Raw genomic sequence first — 25,625 nt, 5'->3', positions numbered from 1 at the left:
CTGAAAAGTAGAAAAATATCTTCACAAAAAAGTGTGCGCGTACTATCATGAATTCCAGAATTAATGAAAGAAATAGTTCCAGACTTGTTGGAAATTCAAAAATAATAATTAAAGAAATTATTTCAGAATAGAGATGAAAAATTCAAAATTGATGGGAGAAATAATTTCAGGAATAATTAAAGAAATAATTTCAGGAATAATTAAAGAAATAATTTCAGAATTTATGAAATAAATAATTTCAGAATTTATGAAAGAAATAATCTCAGATATAATAACAGAAATAATCTCAAATATAATGACAGAAATAATCTCAAATATAATAACAAAAATAATTTCAGAAATAACGAAAGAAATAATTTTACAATAATGAAAGAAATGATTTCGCAATAATGAAAGGAAATGATTTCACAATAATGAAAGAAATGATTTCACAATAATGAAAGAAATGATTTCACAATAATGAAAGAAATGATTTCACAATAATGAAAGAAATGATTTCAGAAATAAAGAAATAATTACAGAATTAATTAAAGGAATAATTACAGAATTAATTAAAGAAATAATTTCAGAAATAACGAAAGAAATAATTTCACCAATAATGAAAGAAATAATAAAGGAAATATTTTTAGAAAAATAATGAAAAAAAAATACTTTCAGACATTGATGAGAGAGAGATAATAATAAAAAAATTACTGTACTCTCACACACACAGATATAGTTGAAAGAAATGTAATTTCAGAATTGCTGAAAGAAAAAATTTTTGAATTAATGAAAGAAATGGAATTTCGAAATTAATGCTTACATTCAGAATTGATAAAAATTCAGAATTTATTAAACTCAGAATTAAAAAAAAGAGTTTGATAATTTGGAGTCACATCTTCAGTTTTGGGAACCTAGGGCATGGTCCCCGTTGACCTGTCCATTAAGTTGCAACTGCCTTGGGCGTTATCCTTCCCCTGGGCCTCTGCAGCCCAAGGTATAGCCCTGGCCTTGACTGAGTATGCAATCCTTGCTCCTGAAAACAATTTGGAGATGATACTCTACAATAACTGTATTCCTGTCGTAATGTGGGTAACCTGTTGGTAATGGTGAGGATGGGGACTGACTTGAAAGAGCTCTAGGCAAAGGAAGCCCATGACTAGGGTTTCTTAAGACGATTTCATATACTCGTATATAAAGGGTTTCTATGTGACTGCATGGTACGTTTAAAATTTTGAAGGCCTAAAAATTGAAGGTCCCTGGGAAAATTCCCGACATAGCCATGTGAGAATCAGGCCCAGATGAAAATAGATTTTGCTTTTTTAAAAACATTTGAATTTAATTAATTATACAAGTGCAGAGTGGGGGGATACCTAATTTAACGTGAACTGTCTAAGTCCTGACATTTTTATTTGCTAAATCAATGGTTCCCAATCGGTGGATGACTGGTCCCACAGGGGTCCATGGTCCAATTGTAAAATTATAATAATACTAAGTAGAAAAAAAAATTAATAAAATATACAGGATGCATAGCAAACAGTGGGGACGGGGGTGGTATGGCATTTTACTGGTGAACCGTTGATCCTACTTGGGTACTTCTGGATACTTCCAATTAGAAAAAGTTTCAAATAACTTGTAGTACTCACATATTCATGTTTAAAGGGGTTGTATAGTCATTATAATAAAAAAAATTAACTTTCTATACAATCCCCCGTGTGTCTCAAAACCCAGAAGTCAGAAAGTTGTTGGCCTGTCTCTCCTGATGACAACCATAAAAAAATCCGCGTGTCTAAGCGCAATATTCAGTGAGATATTTGAATTCGAAAAACGGAGGAAAGTTAGGGGGGGGGAAAGCTCTAAATGCTGAAAAAACTGTTAACCCGCATTTAACGCCGTTTCCCCCCAAATTTCCTCCGTTTTTCGAATTCGGATATCTCTGTGGATACACTTAGAAACATGGAGCTTTATTTGTTAGCATCAGGAGAGACAATGCAACAAGTTTTCTAATTGGAAGTTAGAGCACAGGGGAGATGTGCCATGTAGAAATTTAGATTTTTAATTTTGTTACACACTGTATTTTCACTCTCGAAACTGGTACAGGGTAATTTTTGGACACCTGTTGAGCATTTTTTAAACTGAAATCTTACCTCTATGATGGACGGTTGATGAGATAAAGGCCGTGCTAGCATTTACAGGACGCCCTGCATATCACGAATTTTAATGACTAATTAATTAATTATGATCTCAATTAGCATCAAGATCATTGTTATTAATAAGTGACAAGTTTTCATATTTATGAAAATTAGAAAATTCGCATTTTTACTTACCGAAGTGCTTGGTAAAAGTCCGAAATGTTTACACGTTTACAAGCGTTTTTCGGGCTTTTACCAACTCGACTTGGTAAAAACTAGGTTTTACCACTCTTTCGGGCTTTTACCGTAGCATATATACAGTATAAATTACATGTACTTTAAAAGAAAAGTTTTAATTTACGTCCAAAAGCACCGCTTTAACGTTGGTAGACTGCAGAAATATGATTGTTACGATTTTACAGAAATTGTGTGTACTTTGGCGAATTCTCTCGATAGGAGTATGAAACATTGTTTTAGTTCTTTTGCAGTCCAGTGGATGGCATTGCTATTGCATCACATTTGCTAGAACTGGATAGAATGTTCTACAATGTCCGAGAACATTTTCGCTGCTAGATGGTTACAGTTCCTGCTGGTATAAATGGCGGTTGGGAGAGGGGAGGGGGAATGGCAGTCCCCAAAGTTTTCGGGTGTGGACACAAATATAATCAGAGAAACTTCGAAAAAAATCCGTTAAGTCGGGGGTTCGAATGTATATTATACGTCATAACTCTTAAGCTTTAGAAATTTTGAATTTATATATTATTTCAAAATCGAGCATATATTACGAAGTTGTGAGAGTTCAGTTCAAGGTGCCGCCCTCGCCCATAAAATAATTCATACAGGCCCTGACCGCTTAGAGTAGTAAAAATCTTCATCATGACCCGCTTTATACGTAACAAAAACCGGCTTTTCACAGTCACAAACACAAACGTGCACAATTACCTGAGTTCCGAAATTCTCATTGGAAGAAACAAATTAGGGCCGTAAGTAGAGATTGCTTTTGAACAATCATCTGAAATGATTTCAGAACTACTGTATATTATGTATAGATATTGAAGGGGGAAACTACAGAGGGCACTTTTTCATAAATTCGTGAACAGTTTAAAAATTCATAAAAATCGTGGTATATTGAAGTGGTTAGCGGAAAAGTTGTTCTCACGAAGGGGGATTTTCTTTGATGGAGGGCACCGCACAAAAGAAAATCACTGGAAGTATGCAAATCAGAGTCCTATAAGAGGCAGGGTATATCATTACCACCTTATTTCGGAATTTTCCTGTCACTTAGATAAGATTTTCATTGTGATGTTGACATTTGGCGGATAAAGCACTGTTGGTGAAGTTGTTTTAACTCAGCCACGAATCACCGGCTGTAGTTTTACGAACGTTTCGGAAACAGATGACATTGAAGAAAGGTTCAGGTCTAGAATTCTGATATTTGCCTTCGGACAGCTCTTGAGGAAAAACTAACTTCTTTTTTTTGTCTGCATTAATAAATCCGCCCCCCTCCCCTTCCGTGAGAATAACTTTTTTTTCGCAAACTAACATCCTAATACACCAATCCCTTGAATTTTTTGAGAATTTTTAAACTACTTACGAATTTATGGGACACCCTGTATAAAATCCGTTTAGTTCAAATCTTTACGCTTTGGATAAAGAATTCTTGATGACCAATGTCCTTAAAATTGAGATATACAGTAGGAAGGGGGGGAGAGGGTGAAATTTGAAGCAGAGAAAATTAACCCTGTAGATATGGGGTCCCCCTTCCCGTATTAGGAAGTTGGTCCTTCAGAGAAGCTTTAATGTAGTAGTAAAAGAAAATTTTCATTTGTCTGACACTCTCTATCATTTAAAAAATTTCATTATCATTATTTGAACCAAAAAAGTATAATTTTTCAAGAAAATTTTAACGGTATTTTAGCCAGAATAGTAACACTATGTGAGTAATTTTACCCCTTAAAACAGGGTTTCTTAACCTTTTGTTTTTCTGCGGACTCTTTGTGCCAATAACGCAAAGGACAGGGACTCACTGTGCCAATAAGATGAAGGCCGCGGACCCCTTTACAGAATAACGTTCATCACATAATAATATAAAAACAATAAGTTAGTTTTTAGAGAAAGATGACCTCTCCACTTGTTAATACAATATATACAGAAAAACTGGATAATTTTTGTAGGGATACTGACTTTGGGGAAATTTTTCATTTCTACCCTTACCGGGACTCGAACTCGGGTCCCTCGAATGACCTACCATCTAAGCTATAGTTGGCAGGTTTAAGCGTTCCATCTGCCACTATTAGCTTAGGTGGTAGAGCACTCGACCGGTGATCGAGGGACCTGGGTTCGAGTCCCGGTAAGGGCAGAGATGAAAATTTTTCCCAAAGTCAGTGTCTCTGCAAAAATTAGCCAGTTTTTCTGTATATCTTGTAATAAGTTAGTTTTTTCCTTCAAGCTGGACGAATCCGTTGAAAACATCTTTAAAGAGACACTCAAGGGGAGTTCGTAGACCCTGTGTTAAAATCCACTGGGTCATAGTCAGGTGGCTTCGACACCAAAAGTGTTGATGACCCCCCGTGTTTAAGATTTAAAAACACCATTTTTTAAACTAATTATCATCACATGATGAACTAATAACCATGTACTCTAAGATCATTATTAATTATTTTTTAAAAGATTGAAGTCATAAAACTGCGCTCCGTTTTATAACCCTTTAAAAAAGGTTACGCCGTCATAAACTATCCAATGATTTAATAGCCATGAGGTCATTGATATGAAGTCGATCATCAAGAGATCCTACCGATTCAGCCGATGAGTATAGTTGTCGGCACATTGTAATAGCAAAGGATATATCAAGACAGATGTGGCCGTCAACCGATATCGTTATGCAGCCAGGACCTTATTCGGGCTGGTTCAAAGGATATGGCCGCATCGGGCGGCAAAATATCAAGCCGTAATATGCGATTCAATACATTGATTATGTATTTAATTTTTTTTTTGTCTTTGAGAACATTTAATACTTTGAAATTCTAAAAATGTTTCAATATATCATGTCAAAAATTTGTGTCTTACACCTCATTAATAAATACACATACAGACAGTGATCCTCGCTCTAGACCAGGGATGTCTCAACAGTATCATGGGCTCCCGGGGTGAAGAGGCCATAATCAGTGTGGCTACCATCATTTGGCATCTTGCATTCTGAGAAAGTTACCCCCCTCTCCAAAAATTTTAATCTCATTAACGTGAGACCCACTATGCAGCTGGGGCATCTAAGTCAGTGGTTCCCAACTTTTCGAAGCCCGCGGCCGGTTGAATTCTTTGAGTGGAAGGCCCGGTCATGAACACGACTAAGGGGAAATAAATGAATAGAATGAAACGAGATGAAAATAACTCACGGCCCGGTTCGGCTGATGCCAGGACCGAGCGGTTGAGAAACACTGATCTAAGGGGTTGTGTCCATTTATTAAGAAGGCCTAGCCGCAGGCCAGGGTTTTGACTTGACCCCAAACATTAAGATAGACTATCAAGTTTACAGATCAAAAGTTAAAAACGAAATTGATCCTCGGGCCGGTAGCCCCGTCTGCCACTCACAAATGTTTACACAATTTCATATACTGTCATATGCTGTAGAGAAGTGTTTCTTAAAGTGGGTAATATTGCCCCCTGGAGGGGGTGATGGAATGGTCCAGGGGCTGTAGAAACTTTTGGTGTAGTATAGGACCCTATGGGTTGGCTTGAGTTGAGGGCGATGAGAAGCAAAATTTTCTGTGTTAGCAAACTGTGTTCAAGCAAACAGAATACTGTGGATGCTCGAGCAAACCACTGCCCACCCCCCCCCCCCGGCTTAAACACCACTGATCTCACCCCTACATAAATATAGGGTCTTATACAATATGATATTAAAAACTATATTCATTACCTCAAAAGTGGTTTCTTTGCAATGCTGATAAACATGCGTCGAAAACACAATCGTAACTAGGACTTTGCGCGTAACATCGGGAAGACAACGTTGACAATTTCCAGCTCGTCTATTTTCCAGGAGAAACAATCGTCATGGTCACAATCTGACACTCGAAGACGACGACAACAACAACTACTACTACTACTACTTCATTCCATCATCATCAGATCAATTCTGAATTGTGTCCGGAATTGTGTCAGTTTCGGATGCTTTTGTTTCACTGGTTTCATTCTCATTTTTTATTTTTATTTTTACGGACAAGGATGGCGAGCAAAGCGGAACGAAGCCTCACTCACATGTGTATAATACCGAAGAGAAGAAACAACGTTTCGCTACACCTATCTCTACATTTTTATTTGCTGTTTTCTACAGATGTTGCTCGACTTCTGTATGCAGAGAAAAGAAAAGGAAAAACAAGAACACGAGAATACCACAGATGTTCAACACCGTGTTATGGGACTTATACTCGAAAATAAGCTTACCCAGGTAGGTCTCATGATGAAACGACGAAGAGAAACACACGATTTTTGAAAAGAATTTTCTCTGTTACGTTGGTGAGGTAATCATGATCATCGTGTTCATCGAATTTAATGAGAGAGTAATGGAGATAATGTCATGAGAAAAACATGGACGATACCTTCGGATTATCACAGTCTTGGTAAGCTAAATCTTGTCGAAAACGTGAACTTTCTCTCGTGGATCTCTTGGTAAAAAAACACTGAGAAAAACAAGGACCCTTTCATTAATATATATGTAAGCCACTCACTATACTTCCATTGTAATTTATGATTTTTAGTAAATACATCTTATGGACCCCTCAGATGGCCGCGGACATCCTTTTGAAATTCACTGTCGTAGAACTGCGTGAGGCCCAATGCACACATGCATCTTATGGACCCCTCAGATGGCCGCGGACAACCTTTTGAAATTCACTGTCGTAGAGCTGCGTGAGGCCCAATGCACACATGCATCTTATGGACCCCTCAGATGGCCGCGGACAACCTTTTTAAATTCACTGTCGTAGAACTGCGTGAGGCCCAATGCACACATGCATCTTATGGACCCCTCAGATGGCCGCGGACAACCTTTTGAAATTCACTGTCGTAGAACTGCGTGAGGCCCAATGCACACATGCATCTTATGGACCCCTCAGATGGCCGCGGACAACCTTTTGAAATTCACTGTCGTAGAGCTGCGTGAGGCCCAATGCACACATGCATCTTATGGACCCCTCAGATGGCCGCGGACAACCTTTTGAAATTCACTGTCGTAGATCTGCGTGAGGCCCAATGCACACACGCATCTTATGGACCCCTCAGATGGCCGCGGACAACCTTTTGAAATTCACTGTCGTAGAGCTGCGTGAGGCCCAATGCACACATGCATCTTATGGACCCCCTCAGATGGCCGCGGACAACCTTTTGAAATTCACTGTCGTAGAACTGCGTGAGGCCCAATGCACACATGCATCTTATGGACCCCTCAGATGGCCGCGGACAACCTTTTGAAATTCACTGTCGTAGAGCTGCGTGAAGCCCAATGCACACATGCACACACACAACCTTCGCTATTTCCCATTGGATCAGAGTTAAAACATTTTAATTCAAAAAAAAAAAAAAAAAATGGCCTCCTCCTTCTCCTAACGGAACCAGATCATGGCCTGCCAAAGAGAATTCACGGCCCACCCTTGACAGAAAAAAGGTTTTCCAGTACCTACCTACTTGAGAGAAACCGTATAGGTAACAATATTCCACAGAATAATAATAATACAGTTTTAACGAATACTGTTATAGTGAAAAAATCTCTTTTTAACACGAACGGTTTTTCTAATCCCCCAGATAAGCTTACATAGGAACAATGCAAAAACGTGAAATTCCTTTATAGCGAAATTTCGTTATAACGAAGTGATTTCACCTGTCTCTTGGAGTTTGTTGTAACGAGATTCGACTCTAGTAATAATATATATATCTATAGTGTCTATATAATATCCCTGTCGCTTCCCCTTCCCGGTACGTTTTAGCGCTCCACCTTGGAGCAATATCACCCACTTTCTGGAAAAATAAGATTAGATCACTCATTGCCAGCCAGCGTCCGAGTGGCGTGGTGCTAAGATGCTCGGCTACCACCGTAAAGGTTACCGTCAAGTCCAAGGTTCGAACCGGGGAAAGAATATGGATGAAAATATATTTTTCCTAACAATTTTGAAGCGACCACCGATAGAAGATGACGCCTTCATATTAACCCAACTCGTAAATAGCAGTAATTTGCGTATAGCGAGTTGAAGTAGCCATCTTCCACCTGTTGCTCACGAGCATTATGGTGTTCCTCGAAGCATCAAGAGTGCTCGGGGGTCGATTTCGCGCTCGCGAGCACTTGATCAACGCTTCAATTAAATGCCCTGTAAAAATTGCATTCAAGGATTACAATAGGTTCAGATTTCAGGCATAAGTATGCCAAAGTTGCCGTAAAGGGTGCTCTATTGGCAGTGCTCGCAAGTCGAAAAAGGATGAAGACCCTTCGATTAGACCATAGTTTCTCCACGCATTTATCTTTGTGAAACCTTTGAGGTATCCACGTTTACGTAATTCGCGTTTTTCAGGGAATCTTTGAGGTAATTTCACATTTTATGGATTGAATTACTCTTGATATCGTTCTTGAAATTACATAAATGTTACTGTAATCATCTGAAAAATATACATGGTCGAAAGCAGTGATTTCCATCCTTTTGCCTCGTGGAGTGCTTATTAGAATCAGTTTTTGTGTCGGAACCCCCCCCCCCCCCCCTCAGATCTCTTTTTGTATTCACTAAATATACTGATTATTTTATTTCCCTAGACCAGCCATGAAGTGTGTATAGAGCTGGAGGTGCTTTGAGTGCTCGAGCACCAGCAGTGTTTTGCATCACAGGTCAGAGTACTCCCTGGATTAAGTTAGAAATCAAAATCTGTGCTCAGATGACAAAATGTAATGCCACTTTTTCAAAATTTCACGAGGGCAAATTTGTAAACAAAATTTTGTAAAAATGTTATACTGTGGCTTATTGACTAATTGCAATATGCCTCCATTGGTTCCTCATAAACCGAAAGAGATGGAATTTAGTCACCTTCCAAAATTTTGACGAACGAGACTCCAGAATGCGGACAACTCATTTTTTTGGCAAAAGTGACTTGTGGCATTTTGCCATCTGATCACAGAAATATCCTACACGAACCGACCACCTACTGGTCTACGGTAGAGCACTTCCGATGCCCCTGGAAAATAATCAAGGAACCTTAAGAGCTCCACGGATCACAAATTGGAAATCACTGGTCTAGGCAAAACTTTGGAAATATGTAACAAATACATATTCTCTACAGCAGGGGTACACAATGAGCAACCTTCGGTACGCGAGCCAAATGCGGCCCGCCAAGAGGTTCCATCCGGCTCGCAAGAGGTGGTCCGGTAAAAAAGTATCAATGCACGCAACACGATACGATGCCAACATAATGCCTAAACTGGTCATGTTTCCATTATAAAAATACGGTAAATCACAATCCATACGGGTTATTACCAACAGTCGCCAAAAATTTTTGAATGCAAGTAAAGTTGCGAAATACAGCCAATAAATTTTCAAAGGCAAGTAAAGTTTCGAATTACATCCAAAAAAATTTCAAAGGTAAATAAAGTTGCCAATTATAGCCAAGAAATTTTCAAATGTGATTGTACCAATCACAGCCAGAAAAAATTGTCAAAGGCAAGTAAAGTTGGAAATCACATTAAAAAAAATTGTCAAAGACAATAACTTTCAAGTCATAAAAATTACCTTAATTCTTGATCTCAAAAATTCAAGCAAGTCTCGTTGAAAATAAGGGAAAAAGCGGGACATTTATACGAAAAGGTTGGGACGACCATAGTTACGAGTATGTCCCGTAAAATACAGCTCGTATGGTTACCCACCACATGGAAGTTTCTGGCCCGTGAGTAGCAGAATTACGGGCGCGGTAGCCCAGGTCGGTAAGATACTCGCCTAAAGTGCCAAAGGATGTTTAGAGGTATCGCGAGTTCGATACCCGGTTCGTCCTTGTCAGCAAACTTTCCTGACACAGGGGTACAACAAAAATGGCGACATGACCGCAGCAAAAATTGCTACCGCAGGGAGTCCCCCATCGAGGAGTTAGCGCACCAACCTCTCGACGAGTATAAAAAACAAGCCTGCCGTTCGGAATCGGCAATAAATTGTAGGTCCCGGTCTAATTAGCCCTCGTGTGCAGAAAATGACCGTGGTGCGACAAAAATGATCAAAGTAGCAGAATTACCGCATATCTGGCCCGCGGATAGAAAAAGTTATGCACCCCGGTTCTACAGTCTACAACACTGTTTTCCAAAGTGGTGTTGAAAAGTACCTGGAAAGGGATGATAATGGGTTAAGAGTACAATGTAGGAATCCTATGAGATCGCTCAGGAACAGAGGCGATGACAAAAAAAAAAAAAAAATCTGAGCCTGAAGTAATTAACTACGCTGATTTCATCAAAGCAAATATACTGTTGTTCCCTGTTCCTAAGTACGGTACAGGTACTTACGTATGTATTATAAGTACAGGGGAATCCCAGAATTTTTACAGAGGAAAAAATTAAAGGGTCAATGGGTCCAAAAGGGTCAATGGGTCGATTTAAGAAAGGTTAGAATGTCGTGCTAATTACGAAAACGGTGGCCATGTGTCCAATCCCCCCATGGGCCATAATCTTTCATTATGCAAGCAATAAAAGCCTAATGTAATTTCTCGGAAGGGGGGGGGCGAATTTTCGCATTGATAGGAAGGAAAATAGCATTTCTAAATAGAAAAGTTGCCAAAATTCTCTAATTCGCACCCAGGCCAAAACCTTTTCCCGGGCTCCTCAGAACTAAATTTTGCCTGAAATAAATATAGGCTGAGCGTTGACAGCCTCCCCCATGTGCAAACCATTGCTGTTTCAGACACTAACTAAAGAGTAGGAATAATGTTTACATGCTTCCTCACATGAAAAAATTCACGTAAAAACTATATCTCTCAATACATACGCACATTCCAGAACAATATCTACCAAGAAATGCACAGACTATATTTATAATGCAATAAAAATTAGAATAAATCGATAGGCTTAGATATATTTTCATTTCGTATACGCCGCCATATGGTTTCGGAATTTATGGAGCAAAAATGTATAACACGAAAAATGCATCGGCATTCATTTACTCATCAAAAAAATAAAACTCATGAATATGATCTCATGAATGTATATTCCAAGGTTATATAAATCATGAATAGCCATGAGATTTCGACAAAGAGAAATTCAGTTCATGGGTAGGTATAAAGAATATATAATACACAACTGGAACCAATGACATACGCCATGAATAACAAGTAAATTAAATGATAAAAACTTACAATAAATGATGAAGTAATATCCGGTGTCTTAAACCGACTATTCACAGCCTACAGCTGTTATTCCGGGGGGGGGGGATGTATACAATAATAATAATAATAATACGTGTTTGTATGTATACATAAATTATTTGACGTCACCGGTCAGCGTGGACCATTGGAAATCCAGAAAAATATGATCCAGAGCGAACTCTGCCGGTGGAGAAAAATAACAAATGGAATAGGAAAAAAAAAAGATAACATAGAAATATAAATAATTTATATACACACAAGTATTTCAATAAGAAAGCTGACCTTGTTTCAAGGATAACTATCTTTCCGCCGAAAAAAAAGCCACAGTGGCGTAAGCGCGCGCCTCCGAGAGAAAAATGTATGTGTGTGGGTTTTTGTTGGTTCTGACGCAGTGTGGATCATGCGACAGCTGGTCAATGGAGTAATAACGGGAAGTGTGGAGAAGCAAAACCGTGGCGGCAGCCATTTTGTTCTTCGTTGCTAAGATACCGATCCCCACCGGCGTCGTTGACGCAACTGGCTGCCGTTCGCTCGCTCTTCTTGAATACTCTTGCGCGTGTATTTTTCCTTCAGTGATGGTAGTATAGTCGATAGATATTTCCGCTTTTTCCGTGTGGAATCGATTATGGATCTTTGGTTTAATTATTCCCAATGGAGGAAAAAAACCTTAAATTATCTCCTGTGTACGTAAAGAAAATCAATGAGATAATTGACGATCGATATTTCTCGAAGGTCGTATAAGGAAGCCTTTATATCGACTGGGTTACGAAATTTTCTATCGATATAAAAGTGATATCGAATTGAACGAAAAACGCGCAACTATCGAAGTAAGATCTCTCTAAACTTCTGAACCAGGTTATGTGGGACTTAAGATCAGCCGGTTGAAAGGTAATTCGGATAAATGGGGGGGGGGACCAAATATTAACCATGCCACTGGCATTGCCGAGATATCTCGCTTTCTTAAAAGTCTTTTATTCGTTCGCTCTTCTTTGTGACTACTCTTCTATATTTTCATGTGTGTATTTTTTCTTCAGGGGTGGTCGATAAATCTTCGCTTTTCGATGTAGAATAGATAACAGTTCGGTTTCATTATTCCCAATAGGGAAGAACCATAAATTATCTTCTCGTAAATAAAAAATCAATGAGATAATTGAAGATCGATATTTCTCGAAGGTCGTATAAGGAAGCCTTTATATCGACTGGGTTACGAAATTTTCTAACGATATAAAAGTCATATCGAATTAAGAGAAATACACGTAACTATCGCAGTAGAGAGTGGTGCGGCTTTCTCTCTGACCAATACATCAAGGAAGTAGACTTTTCTGGATATTATGCCAAGGTGAGCTCGAATAAAGGAAAGTCATCTGGCGTCCGCCGGGAATCGAATTCAGGACATGTTGCAAACCGGGTAAATGCGCTACCATATAAGTAGTAGTGAAAAATGTGCGTTCACTACAACTCATATACACCACTGCAGATATGACCCTGCCTACGGAAGGCTACTAATGCAGCGCCTCATGCCACAGTGCGTGAAATAAGAAAGGCAGGGTCAGGTCTCCAGTTGTGTATATGCAGAGCACTTGCCTTGTTTTTCAAGATGTCTTGAGTTCGATTCCTGGTGGAAACCTGATGGCTTTTCTTTATTCGAGCTCACCTTTGTATAATATCCAGAAAAGGTATATTTCCTATAGGAAAATACAACATTAAACGCCTGTAGATCGCTTTACCCGCATGTTATTGCTGCTCTGTTTTTTCCAACTTTCTTCAGATTTTTGAATTCGAATATCTCAGTGAATAATGCACTAATGTGAAAGTGGACTTTTTTTTTTTTTTGACAACAGAAGAGTCAGAGCAACGACTTTCTAACTGGGTTTTTGGGCACACGGGGACCGTATAAAAAATTATTATTTTTATTTTATTTTAATAACTATACAACCACTTGCAACGTGAATGACTTATCTGAGCTCTACACGTTACTTGGATATTTTTTCTAATTGGAAGTATACCTCCTCTAGGATCAATGGTTCGCCAGTAAAATATCACACGCCCCGTTACCTATGCACCCGGCATACAACGTGCCATATTCAATTGCAATCCCTAAACTATCGTAGTTGAAAATCACGGCTAGATTACCATGTTCAAAAAAACCTTGTCCTTGAGATATCTTACGGCATCCTAAAAATGTGTCATGGCATACCGTTTGGGAAACACTGGTGTATAAAGTGATACTTCTCTGAAAGTCCACATCTATAAAGCGGTAGCCTTCCACAATAACGACAATTTTTTTCTACCCCGAAACTATTCCCACAGTACTCGGCATTGAACTTAACAACGATAAATAATCAATGTTTCAAGCATACGCCCCTCCTCACATCATACAGTCGGGTCCCTAGACAGGGTCCTCCCCTGACAAGATATGGAACCCATATATCGGTGGAAAAAAGAAAATTATTCTTTTTTAATACTGATTTTAGATAAATCTCATTGAATGTAGATTGAGATTGTTCAGACATGCAATAAAAACTCTCTAAAGTGGGGAGGGGGGGGGGACAAACTTCCTATAGGGCCAACTTTTATGGTCCGTAATTTTTCACTGACAGTACCGTTATTCATGAAACTGAAGGGGGGTGACACGGCTAAAAGCGGTTTCACTGAAGTTAAATCCTATGTGGGCCCGAGCAATATAAGATATACATCTAAACCAGTGTTCTTCAACTTTTTTTTGCAACTGTGTACCGTTGAAAGTAGTTGAAAAATTTGGAGGATCGGCAAAATATAAATAAATAAGAGACATAATTGGCGGACAAATTGGAAGTTACCCGCACCGGTCCGCGGACCAATGAAGAGCACAGTGGTTCTCAATCTGGGTCTATAACCTGTTTGTGGTCCTGAGATATTCTAAGGTTGGCCCGGGTGAAAATCACATGAAAAGGAAAAGGGATCCACAACAAGTGGTGGTGTAAGGGGCCACGGAGAGCGGTGAAGAATTAGAGCTTTCGATTGAAATATGGTGGGGGGAAGATGTTACTTACTTTCAGAATCCAATACAGTAGTCTACAGAACAAGGGCCATCTTAACGGGCTAGTGTGGGCATTGCGCGAGGGCCTCATATCCATGGGGGGGGGGGACTAACATGTACTTGCACAGGGCTGTTTTAAAATGAGAAAAATTCATTAATGAAACAGAAATTTAAGGTCTGTAAATGCTATCGCCACATGTCTGCTTGCTTTATTCTCCTGTCATTTATACCAGTAGTTCTCAATCTGGGACTATACCCCCCCCCCTGCGGTACAAGGATATTCTGCAACAAGGGGGCCACGGGTGAAAATGTGATGAAAGGGGAGCCGCGACAATTGGCGAAAAAGTTCATAGCGAACTGTGAAGAAATGAAGCTTTGATATGAAATATCTGAAGGAAAAAATGTGACTACTTCCATACATGTCTATAGAACCAGGGTCATCTTGACCCATAGGCTCATGTGGACATGACACGGGGGCCTACACTATGAGATCTGGTATCATAATCTTCGAATATAAGTTGTAAACATATAAGCTGTTACTACTACTTAACCGTACATGTATGTCGTACACATTCCTCTACGGAATTTTTAACGAATCAGTACATGCCGGATTGTCCGGGTGCGTGTTGTGAACCTAACGTGAAGTTTTGTTTCTGGTTTAATACTTGTTATGTGTAATGCTGCATCTGCCATAATTTTTTCAAACAATAGGTGAAGTGTAATGATTGAATAATTGTACCGTTGTAGGCCTGTTGCTCTCTGTGGCGAGACTTTTTAATGGGGAAATCGTTAATATGAAAGCTGCTACTCCCAGCTAAGTATTGGGTTTTAGAAAATTGCTCGGTCCGGTAACCCCTAATGTTGAGATGGCCATGCATACAATCCCCCCCCCCCCAAGAAGGAAGCGCGCTGAACTTTAGCTCAGGGGTAAGCTCGGACCCAGGGTGATCTCTCAGAAGGGACGATTGTAGGTTCGTTTTATCGTCTCACATTTTGCACAGACCTATTTTTCACATTTAATTCGGCTCTTGGGAGGGATGACTACCCGTCTTCTGGATCCGTGCCTGACCCAGGGTTCTAGAGATCCCTCTCATTTAGAAAATTTTTCTTCATTATCAATTTAGCTTTGATTAAATTCAATTCGATAAGTAAAAGGGGGTCTCGATATCGGATGAGGGGTAGGGCCGTGAATAAAACGAAGGGGAAGGGCACGAGAAGAAAATGATGGAAACTTTTGTCCAAAGGGGGCCACGGGAAGGTTAGGTTGAGGAAACACTGATCTAAGCAACCTGAGGTGTTTTGAGACAGCCGCCAAAGCCATTGATCCTCTCACGTTGCCTTCCTCACGGTAATGACTCCTTTCGTGCTCAGAAATCTATAAAATACTCAGACAATCGTGGAGGAAACAGCGCAAACATCAGACATTAGATCAGACAGACACCATCCAGACTATCGAGAGAAAACACCTTCACCGATACACGATACTTTCAAAGCGGATGTTATGATATTTGAAGAGTGAGAAGAGGATTTCAGAGTACGAAAAGGCAATTACTTTTACTACTACTATGGGAAGAGGAAAGAACAAGAGGAGGCTTGGCTATTCCGGAAACAATAAACAACAACACACAGGTATTATATAGCGAGGGGAAAATGCACAAACGTACATTGAAAAGGAGTCATGGTCCGATGACAAGAGAGCGAAAATCTCCTCTCGCAGCGATCAAATCGAGCGTGTCTAATAGAAATTTCTAGATTTCTTTTCCTTATTTAACGGTTAAATAATTTATGTTATTACCAATTATACATTCACTTCCTTATCCTAAAATACATCGGAATTTGAAGAGAGAGAGAGAGAGAGAGAAACACTTTCGAATTTCTTTGGTTTTTCTTAAATTTCTTCGAAAGACAACTTCCTTGTGGTATGAAGGAAGTTCCCGGATGTGATTTAAGATAGTGTTAGGTTAGGATGTTTATTGATGTTAATGATTTCTCATTCGATTCAAGTATTTCAGTAATTTCTGATATGTTTACGGTGAATATTGCAATGTTATGGACGGAAAACAGTTGTAATTTTTCAAGAAATCATTTCTCGAATAGTTTGTTTTTTTCCCATGGTCATTTTCTATATTGCTTTTTTGTTTCTGGGGTTATAGATGTTAGGTAAATGTTATGAATTATATGTATAATTGCCAATCATCTCAGTCAGTTTGATAAATTTATCACTTTTACCGACGAATGCATACTACCCAAGCGTCGTTTGTAAATTTGATAAATACAAAAAAAATTATCACTTTTACCGATAATTAGCAGTAATTACCCAAGCTTACCTGGTAAAATTAATAAACACACGGGTAGGGGAACTGTTACACTCCTTGACCACAATAAACATTGAAAAAATTGAAATAGTTTTGACAGTAGTTTAGTGCTTTCTAGCCAAGGCCATAGCGAGGGAAGGGTTGGGGGGGGGGGGGTCTGGTCCCCCCGGAAATGTGAGGAAAATGACCGAAAAAAAGGAAAAAAGATGGCCAAATCGACTGTTCTACCACTTTGGTCCCCCCCCCCTCCTTAAAATGAAAATGGTTCCCCCCCCCCGCCCCCGAACGAAATTTCTGGCTACGGGCCTGTTTCTAGCTGATGTTTTTGGAGTGCAAGAGATTAGAAATACATAACCTTATACAGCTGAACGTGGTTTCAGCTCTTTGTCTATTGCATTGACAGATTTTTCCAGTAGGCACATAAAGTAAAAAAATTGTGTTCTTCTTTAGTGAACTATATACAGTAATTATAATCAATGCATTCTCCTGATAAATCGTACCAAGTGCGCTCAATCATACCAAGCCTCGTGAAAAAAGCTATTAATATTTTTATATTTTATATTTTTCTTAAATTTTAGTTCTATATATTTTTTTTCTTATAAAAATTTCAGCTGTATCCATTTTTTCTCTTCCGCACTCACCTTCGGTTATTGCCTAGTGAAATTTGGAAAACGGTGTAAGAGGCATCCAACAAAAACTTTTACGAAATTAATTTTTTTAGAAGAGGTGAGAAAATATTTTATTGTTTATTAGTGCCAGATAAATGTTGATATCATAGGTATAACAGGGGCACGATCGTAAAATTTTTGAAATAAAAGTTCGTTATATCGAGGTTCGATTTCAGATTTCGACATTCATTCATCCATTCATACCGAGCACAATTCCGGTCTATCGCCCTAAGCAATTTACTACCGATTGAGTTGTGCCAGAAGTATGAGTTCCCTCCCCCCCCCCTAAATCTTCTGGGTTCCCCGGGCAGTGAAAACGATTATATACGATATATACATAATACATCACACATAATACTCAAAGCTGCCTCGTGATATTTGGCCAGTCATGGCCCAGTCTTCAAAGTTCAACAGTTGCTTAATTGGCGCTGTTTTCAGTGCGCTGCCCATACGGAGCAGCTTCTGCCCTCCTTCGAGTAACGTTCGCAGATCTTGTGGGCAGTTCGGAAAAATTCGTTAAATCAGAGTTCATTAAATCCGGTTCAGACTCTAGTTCACAAATATGGTCATCTAAATAGTAAATCTTATCATGGCAATGGGATAAATTTATCATATTTACCAATACGAAATGGCGATTATGCTCAATAAGCAGCAAATATGATGAATTTAGTACAATATATTATTTTGACATAGGAAAACGCCTGAGTATGATTATTATGGTAAAAGGCAATTAATCTAGGGAAATTCATCAAAATTTTCAAAATGGCCGGTGATTATGTATAATAACTATAATAACTGGTCAATGTGCATAATAACCTGGTTTTATCAAATTTACCGTAGCATATTCATTTATTTCGATAGCAAAATAGCGCTATTTGACTTGACGTACGACTTAACATAATGAGTAATGATAATTAATGAAGCCATGCTCCACTAATCTTGGTGCTCGTGGATCGGGGTTGGACGAGGGCAAAGGAAACAGCAAATATTAATACCGGAATTCCCCCTCAAACCAAAAGTTAGTAATACTGCACAACATGAACGTTCGCGAGATCGTTCAAGCACACCATTGATTATTCGGTTCATTTCGCATCGCGCGTTTTGTGTGACCGACGCCCTAACAGATACATACAATACACTAACTAGATTTCTGCCTTATTTAAAAATAAAATGGAGGGTGCGTCGTCGTCGTCGTCAACCACCTGCCATATTGTATTGAATAAATACAGCTATGGGTGGAGCGACAAGATGGTGTGTGCTTCACAAAGGTGCTCCGATGTTCATTTATGCATATTATTTTTACACACGGATACATATGACGTACGTACAACAACAACGCAAACTCTCTGAAAGTCACGAAATCGTGCGTGAAATTAAGAAAATATTTATTTATTCGTCTTTTTAAATAAGTATTATATGTGAGATTGTGGGAGAGAAAATGTTTAAATACAGACCGGATTTAAAACTTTATTGAATCTGTGAAGCCAAAAAACTCGTTTCATTAGACACTAGCTGTTACCCGTGGCTTCGCTCTCGTCGATTTGGTAATCTGAAAATTGCTCGGCGATGATTTCCCCTTATATAACATTTGAACCTCTCATAAACCTTCCCCCCCCCCCCCGAGCTGTGTTTATGGTTTTGCCTCCTGTAGGCTATACAAATTTCACCGCCCTTCTCTCATTCAAGTCTAATTTTATTGACTCAAATTTGCAGCCCTGCGCCATAACCCTCTTGACCCCTGCCCCTGCAAATATACCTCTGTCTCTAGGTCACTCAAATGCCCATACGCTGTTTTGGTCACTTTCGTGCTTGAACACGTTCTAGGTTACTCGTTTGGTCACTCACTATCCTGGTTTCTCGCTCTCGAGATCAACTCCCATGCTCGTAAACTCCTTGGGTCACTACTTTAATTGCTCACTCTCTTAGTCCCTCACATGCTTTCACACTTCCTTGGTCACTCACTCACTCACTCACACTCTTTTGGTCACTCACTGGCTTGGTCCCTTGATCCCTAGGTCACTCTTATGCTCAGAAACTCTCTAGGTAACTTTTTTGGTCACTTACTGACCTAGCCACTCGCTCTCTAGGCACTCGTTTGGTCATTCACTGACTTAGGCAGAAGTAGCCCGCTCCCCAGGCAGAGGCAGACCTATGGCTTTACCGCAAAAAAAAAAACTTTTTTACCACGCTTCTCCCATTCTAATAGTTTTCTTTACCACTCAGTCCTCAAATTTGCCGCCCTTCCAAACTTGCTGCCTTGGGCTATAGCCCGCTAAGCCCCCACCCCCGTGTAAATACGCATCTGTCCGCCTCGCCTTGGAAGGGTTGAATTTCCAGAAATCCCGTCTTAGAGAGCCTCTATGTCATAAAATATATTGTAATATTAATGAAATTTCATATTTATAGCTTCAGCGATTTCGGCTCAGTGATGATTGCCTCATATAACCTTTGAACCCCCCCCCCCCCCCCGGATATCATGCAATCCTTCAAATTTTGGTTCATAATCTGCAACACCACTAGCTAAATGTAATGTGAAAACGCAACAAAACATTTCACTAACAAAATTTTTTGCAATCGTCTTTCGAATATTACGTGAATTTTACCTAAAATTTGACATAAAAATTCTTTTTAATCGAAAATGACATAGGTAGACCAAAATTTGTTTACTGTTTCCTCCATTTCGAGACACTTTCTATCAAAAAAAATGCTATTAACGTTCACTCCAACACCATTTTATAGAATAGTGCTCTCGAACCGTATTCGGATACCTTAAAACAAAAAAGAATCAGTTTCAACGGTTTCCGATAATTTTAGATCTAAAGGATTAACATTATGTATCAGTCGGGGTATTATTCATAAATAATCGTTGAGAAAGGCTTATTTATTAATCAACTGGGAAGATGATGAAGAATTTGGTGCAAAGAAACGGTTAATTATTCTCTCACGAACAATCATCAATCATCATTATTATAATTACTCACATCAATAACTTATTTAAAATGGTATTCATGACCTTCACGTGAGTTGGGATTTACGACACTCATAAACAGCTCTTAATACGTGAATAATGTTCTTGTAAAAATCACCTCAAACCACGTAAGGTCGACATATACGTATTTTTGTATTATTTAAATCAGTTTTTTCTCTCATGGTCACTCTTTTGGATCATACATTTTTCTTGTCGTTTTAACTACGGCTCCCAAAACATCCATCTATTTATTAAGTTGATTTCTGCAGAAATTTATAACGTACAAAAATTTTATAAATAAGATGGATATTTGAACCCTCGGGCTAGATAGCCGTCAGTCTCTCTCTAATGAGGTTTTCTACTGATAGTTCTGGATTCTAAAAATTATTAAAATTTTTTGCTCATCATATTTCACTTAGATGCTTTACACATAAAGGGTAGAAAATCACTTCATTGTGGTAGGCCTGAGCTATAGTCGGTTTCAGATAAAGATAAAGATGCTTTACACATCTGGTTTTTTCTTTGGTCATAGGCCTATGTACTCCCCCCCCCCCTAATAACTTGAAATGGCTCCCTTCTACTGGACAACCCGTGCCCCCCCCCCAAATAATGAATTCGAATATTTGCAGCAAAATTATGCATTGGGATATTTATTTCACTATTCGGATACTTGAAGCATTGGAGTATTTGTAGCAAAATTATACACTAGGATCAGTGTTATCCGAAACAATTAATTTTGAAAAGTAATTTCTCACTCTTCAAAATTTTAAGGGGTAGTTTTGTGAAGATGGGGGCGGGTATCTTTTTGTATGAAAAACAAAGAAATAACTAATAATATTAAAAAAGTTACCTAAAATTTGAATCAGTATTTTCACTCCTCAACTTATGGGAGTAAAATTGAATTTTGATGCGTGAATCATGCATCTGGATGCGGATTGGCGGGCGCTGACTAGGATATTTGCTGCAATACAATGTATTCGAATATTTTTTGCGAAATAATCTGTTGAAATATTGTTTGCGGAACAATGTATTGGGATATTTTTAGTAAAATAATGTATTGGAATATTTTTAGTAAAATAATGTATTGGAATATTTTTAGTAAAATAATGTATTGGAATAGTTGTAGAAAAACAATGTATCGGAATATTTTTTTTATCAAAATTATGCATTGAGTTACTTTTTCCATGCATTGAGATATTTGTTGCAATATAATGTATTGTGATATTATAAACAAAATAATGTATTGAGATGCTTTAAACAAAATAATGTATTGCGATGTTTTAAACAAAATAATGTATTGCGATGTTTTAAACAAAATAATGTATTGCGATGTTTTAAACAAAATAATGTATTGCGATGTTTTAAACAAAATAATGTATTGCGATATTTATAGCATTATTATAATGTATTCTAATGTTCAAAACAATATAGTGAAATATTAAAAAATATATATAATATATCCGAATATTTCTAGCAAAATAATATACTCGAACATTTGTAGCAAAAAATATTATCAAATATTTGTACCAAAATAATGTGTTGGGATATTTGCAGCAAAATAGTGGGATGTTTGCAGAAAAAATAATGGGATGTTTGTAGTAAAATAGTGGAACATTTGCAGAAAAATAGTGGAACATTTGCAGAAAAATAGTGGAACATACGCCTACGACTCGTTGCAAAATAATGCATCGAAATACGTTTTAGAACATACCAAAATACTCACGGAAAATCACTTCTTCCGGCATCTCGCTCAAGTGGCTTCTTGACGAAGTCCAGTCCAACGTAATCCTTTTATTTTTTGAACCCAACACGTGTTTATCGGTTATCCTCCTTTACATCGGACGCACCGGAAACATATTTATCGTGAGGGGAGAAGCTTCTTTCTTGTGTCTTTTCTTGGCCGAAATCACTGGCTGTTTGAGTGGCGACTTATTTTTCGAATAATAACAGCAATAATAAAGTCCGAGAGAGTTTTGTGTTGAAAGAAATGAAAAACTCATTCGACTGTAGCGTGTGAGTTTCTAACCTAGTTTTTTTTTTGAAATCTTTTCCAGTTCGGACTCAGCGAAGGAATAATAACAGAAAGCAATTCCCCCGTTATCTTGTCGGTAATCTAATTTGCATTTTTTGTTTTTGTTTTTGTGCTCTACTATGTCCAGGCAATGATCTTGATGTATTTCATCATGAAGAGTAATGATGAAGCAAGATTTGCTGAGTTGAATTTCAATCTATAAGAAATTCGGATAAAAAAAAATTATTGGTTTGTGTGACTTGAAAGACTTCTCTGATGATTCGTTGTGAGTCATTTTTCTCAGAAAACAATGTTAAATCGTCTCTAAAACCAAAGTGTTCTACTTCTTGCATATCGTTAGCATTAAATCTTGTTTGTTTTTCTCCCCCCCCCGAACTAATTTTTTCTTTTCGAGCCAGATCCACCTGATTAGCTTGCTTAATGGCTTTTTATCATCAAGAACTCTGAACTTTTTGACTACTCATCAGATTCATTAGATTCTACATTTACTCACGATTGGATGCTGACCGTATGTTCATTAATCGGAAAACTATCAAAAACTGTGTGTTGAAATTTTTTTCTCTCTGGAAAGATAGTTCTTACAAAGAGTCTCTTTGTATACTCCTTGTAGATTTTTTTTGTTTCAATGATAACATATATAAATAAAAAATAATATAATTATCATTTATTTATGAACTGAATTTAATCATTAAGCATTCCAATTATTTGAATGTTTCTTGAATTTTTGATCAATGTATTACCTGGAAAATCTCATACATTTCTGTGATGTTTTCATTAACTTCAAAGTAATTATCATCATTTCTGATAAAGAAATCGCTGGGATGCATAAAGGGCACTTAGAAAAATTTCCAAACGAAAAAGTTTTCGCAGAAACGTCGCAGATATCAACACAACACAGATATGCATACTGCAGATTAACGATGGCTACTTTGATATTTTCAATGGCAGAAAATTTTTTGGAATTTTTTCCACGAAATAATCTTTTCCTCATCCTTAAAAATTCTGAACATAAAATATCTAAGCCTTTCAAGGTTCTGTTTTCTCTGTCAACCAACAGAAATTCAGCCTTGTTCGAACCATGCAATCCAGATAGAAAAGGACAATGACCTCAACGTCAAAAATTTTCTGCAAAATCTCAAATAACAAACCCTTCCTATATTGCTCCGGATGTTATTTTGTTTCCATATTTGTCCTCTTTGTGAATGTATTATCATTGTACTGCTGTATTTTTTTCCCTAATACAAAGAGATCGTAATATCCACTGGAAATTTGTCTTTAAACGGTGAGATCAATGAAGATCGATACTATAACAAAATACAATAACGTTAGAGAAGAAAAAAAATTCTATTACAGCAAATACCAATAACAATAGCCTTGTCAACAGATGATTGACGTGAGAATCGATGAGCATATCATCCACGTTCTAAATGTCAACGGGGAAAAAAAATAAGGACGACGCCATTTCTCTTGAATGACGTACAGGAAGCGTATCTCGGCTTATGCTCTCAGAAAAAGGAAACATCAATTTTGTTTCTTTATTTGGAACATTTCAACTGAACACGCAAACGTCAAGGTACGTGAAAAATGGTAGCGTCAACGATAGTACCTACCATATCCCCCTCAACAATGGCAGCGATTGTTTTTAAATAATTAGGGATCTTATCTAACTTGCGGTACGTGGGAACAATATATATTGTAATAGGACGATGATCGTTAAGATGAAGAGGATCAAGAGCCACCGTTCCGAGATTGAGTAATTACATTTTCTACACAGAATGGGGATTGTATCGATACCGAGAAATAAAGTATTACAATTGCAGTGTATTGTATGTAAGGTTATTTTTCAATAAGGTTTTTCGATCTGTTTGACCGCGGTCCTGAGTTTCTCACACCTTATAAACATAGAGCAAGGATGCTGAACCTTTAGGAAAGTGCTGGCCACTTCATTGGAATGAGAACGCGCCGCGGGCCGCTTGAGTGATCTGTAAAGCCAGGTATTCCTAGGAGCAGAATTTCAGCGCCGGGTGCAGCGTGAAAACGCCAATTTTGACCAATCAGTGTTTTCACGCTGTGGCGCACCGTAGAAAACCTGCTCCTAGGAAAACACGGCTTAAATCTGGTACAGATAATTTGAGTGATCTGTGAATGTACCGCGGGTCACTTGAGCGATGTGCAACTGCACCACGGGCCGCTTAAGTGCTGTGGAACTGTGTCGCAGGTCACTTGAGTGATCTGAAAATATGCCAGCGGGTCACTTGAGTTGTATGAAAATGCACCGTGCTTTACTCAAGTGACCTGTAAATGTGATACGGATCACTTTAGTGATCTATAAATGTGATACGGATCACTTTAGTGATCTGTAAATGTGACACGGATCACTTTAGTGATCTGTAAATGTGACACGGATCACTTTAGTGATCTGTAAATGTACTGGTCATTGTCTGTAAATGCAGGTCACTCAAGCTATCTGAAATCCACCGCGTGTTAGTAAATGTGTTGTAGGTGACTCAAGTAAGCTGGAAACATGCCGCGGGACACTGAAGTAATCTCTAAATGTGCCACTTAAACTTTACAAAATTAGATTTGAGGTCGCGGACTACATCAGATGACTCCGAGGGCCACATTTGGCCCGCGGGCTATGGGTTAAGCATGTATGTTACACAGAGAAAGAAGGACTTTCTCTCTCAGGAAAGGACTGACGCTTGAATGGTTCTTCGAAACGAGTTTCTTTCTCGGAAATTTGAAAGTTTTTAGACCTTATTTCGTCTCATTGATTTCAAATTTAAATAGAGTCTGACCCCCTAGAAATAAAATGAAGTCAATGTTGCGGACAATGAAGTGGTTTGTATACCGCTCAATATTTGTTTCTATGAGATTCATGAGAACTGATAATGTTTGCTTCATTCTATTTACCCTGAATAAGATTGATATTTTCAAGGAAATATATATATTTACAGTCAGAATCATTTACCGAAAACGGGAAGAGTAAAGTTCATGTCGAAAGTAATTTTCATGAGCGGTCATCCTTGAAGAATGACCGGACAAAATGAGATAAATCACCGCTGAGGAAATCCTGATATACGTAATATCAATTACAATTGGTCGATTTTCTTTCAGCAGGTTTGGGCAATGAATGACTA

General features: G+C 38.2%; 1 protein-coding gene across 2 annotated transcripts in view; it reads right to left on the bottom strand.

The window, feature by feature from the left end:
* LOC149087081 (uncharacterized) overlaps positions 1-22,773 on the bottom strand; it is a 76,221-nt gene extending 53,448 nt beyond the window's left edge. Inside the window, exon 1 of one of the 2 annotated variants that reach the window (XM_089231313.1) lies at positions 22,177-22,773. The gene's annotated coding sequence lies outside the window, so the exon portion shown is untranslated. Of the gene's footprint in view, positions 1-11,765; positions 12,003-22,176 lie in introns of those variants that run through there. The other variant, XM_089231312.1, reaches the window with a different exon arrangement.
* Positions 22,774-25,625: the final 2,852 nt, after the last annotated feature.

Source organism: Pholcus phalangioides, unplaced genomic scaffold (genome assembly GCF_987345545.1).
Source record: "Pholcus phalangioides strain wild (caught in Gottingen) unplaced genomic scaffold, Ppha-v1.0 ptg000004l_1, whole genome shotgun sequence".
NCBI lineage: Eukaryota > Metazoa > Arthropoda > Arachnida > Araneae > Pholcidae > Pholcus > Pholcus phalangioides.
This window is presented reverse-complemented; position numbering and strand designations above follow the sequence as displayed.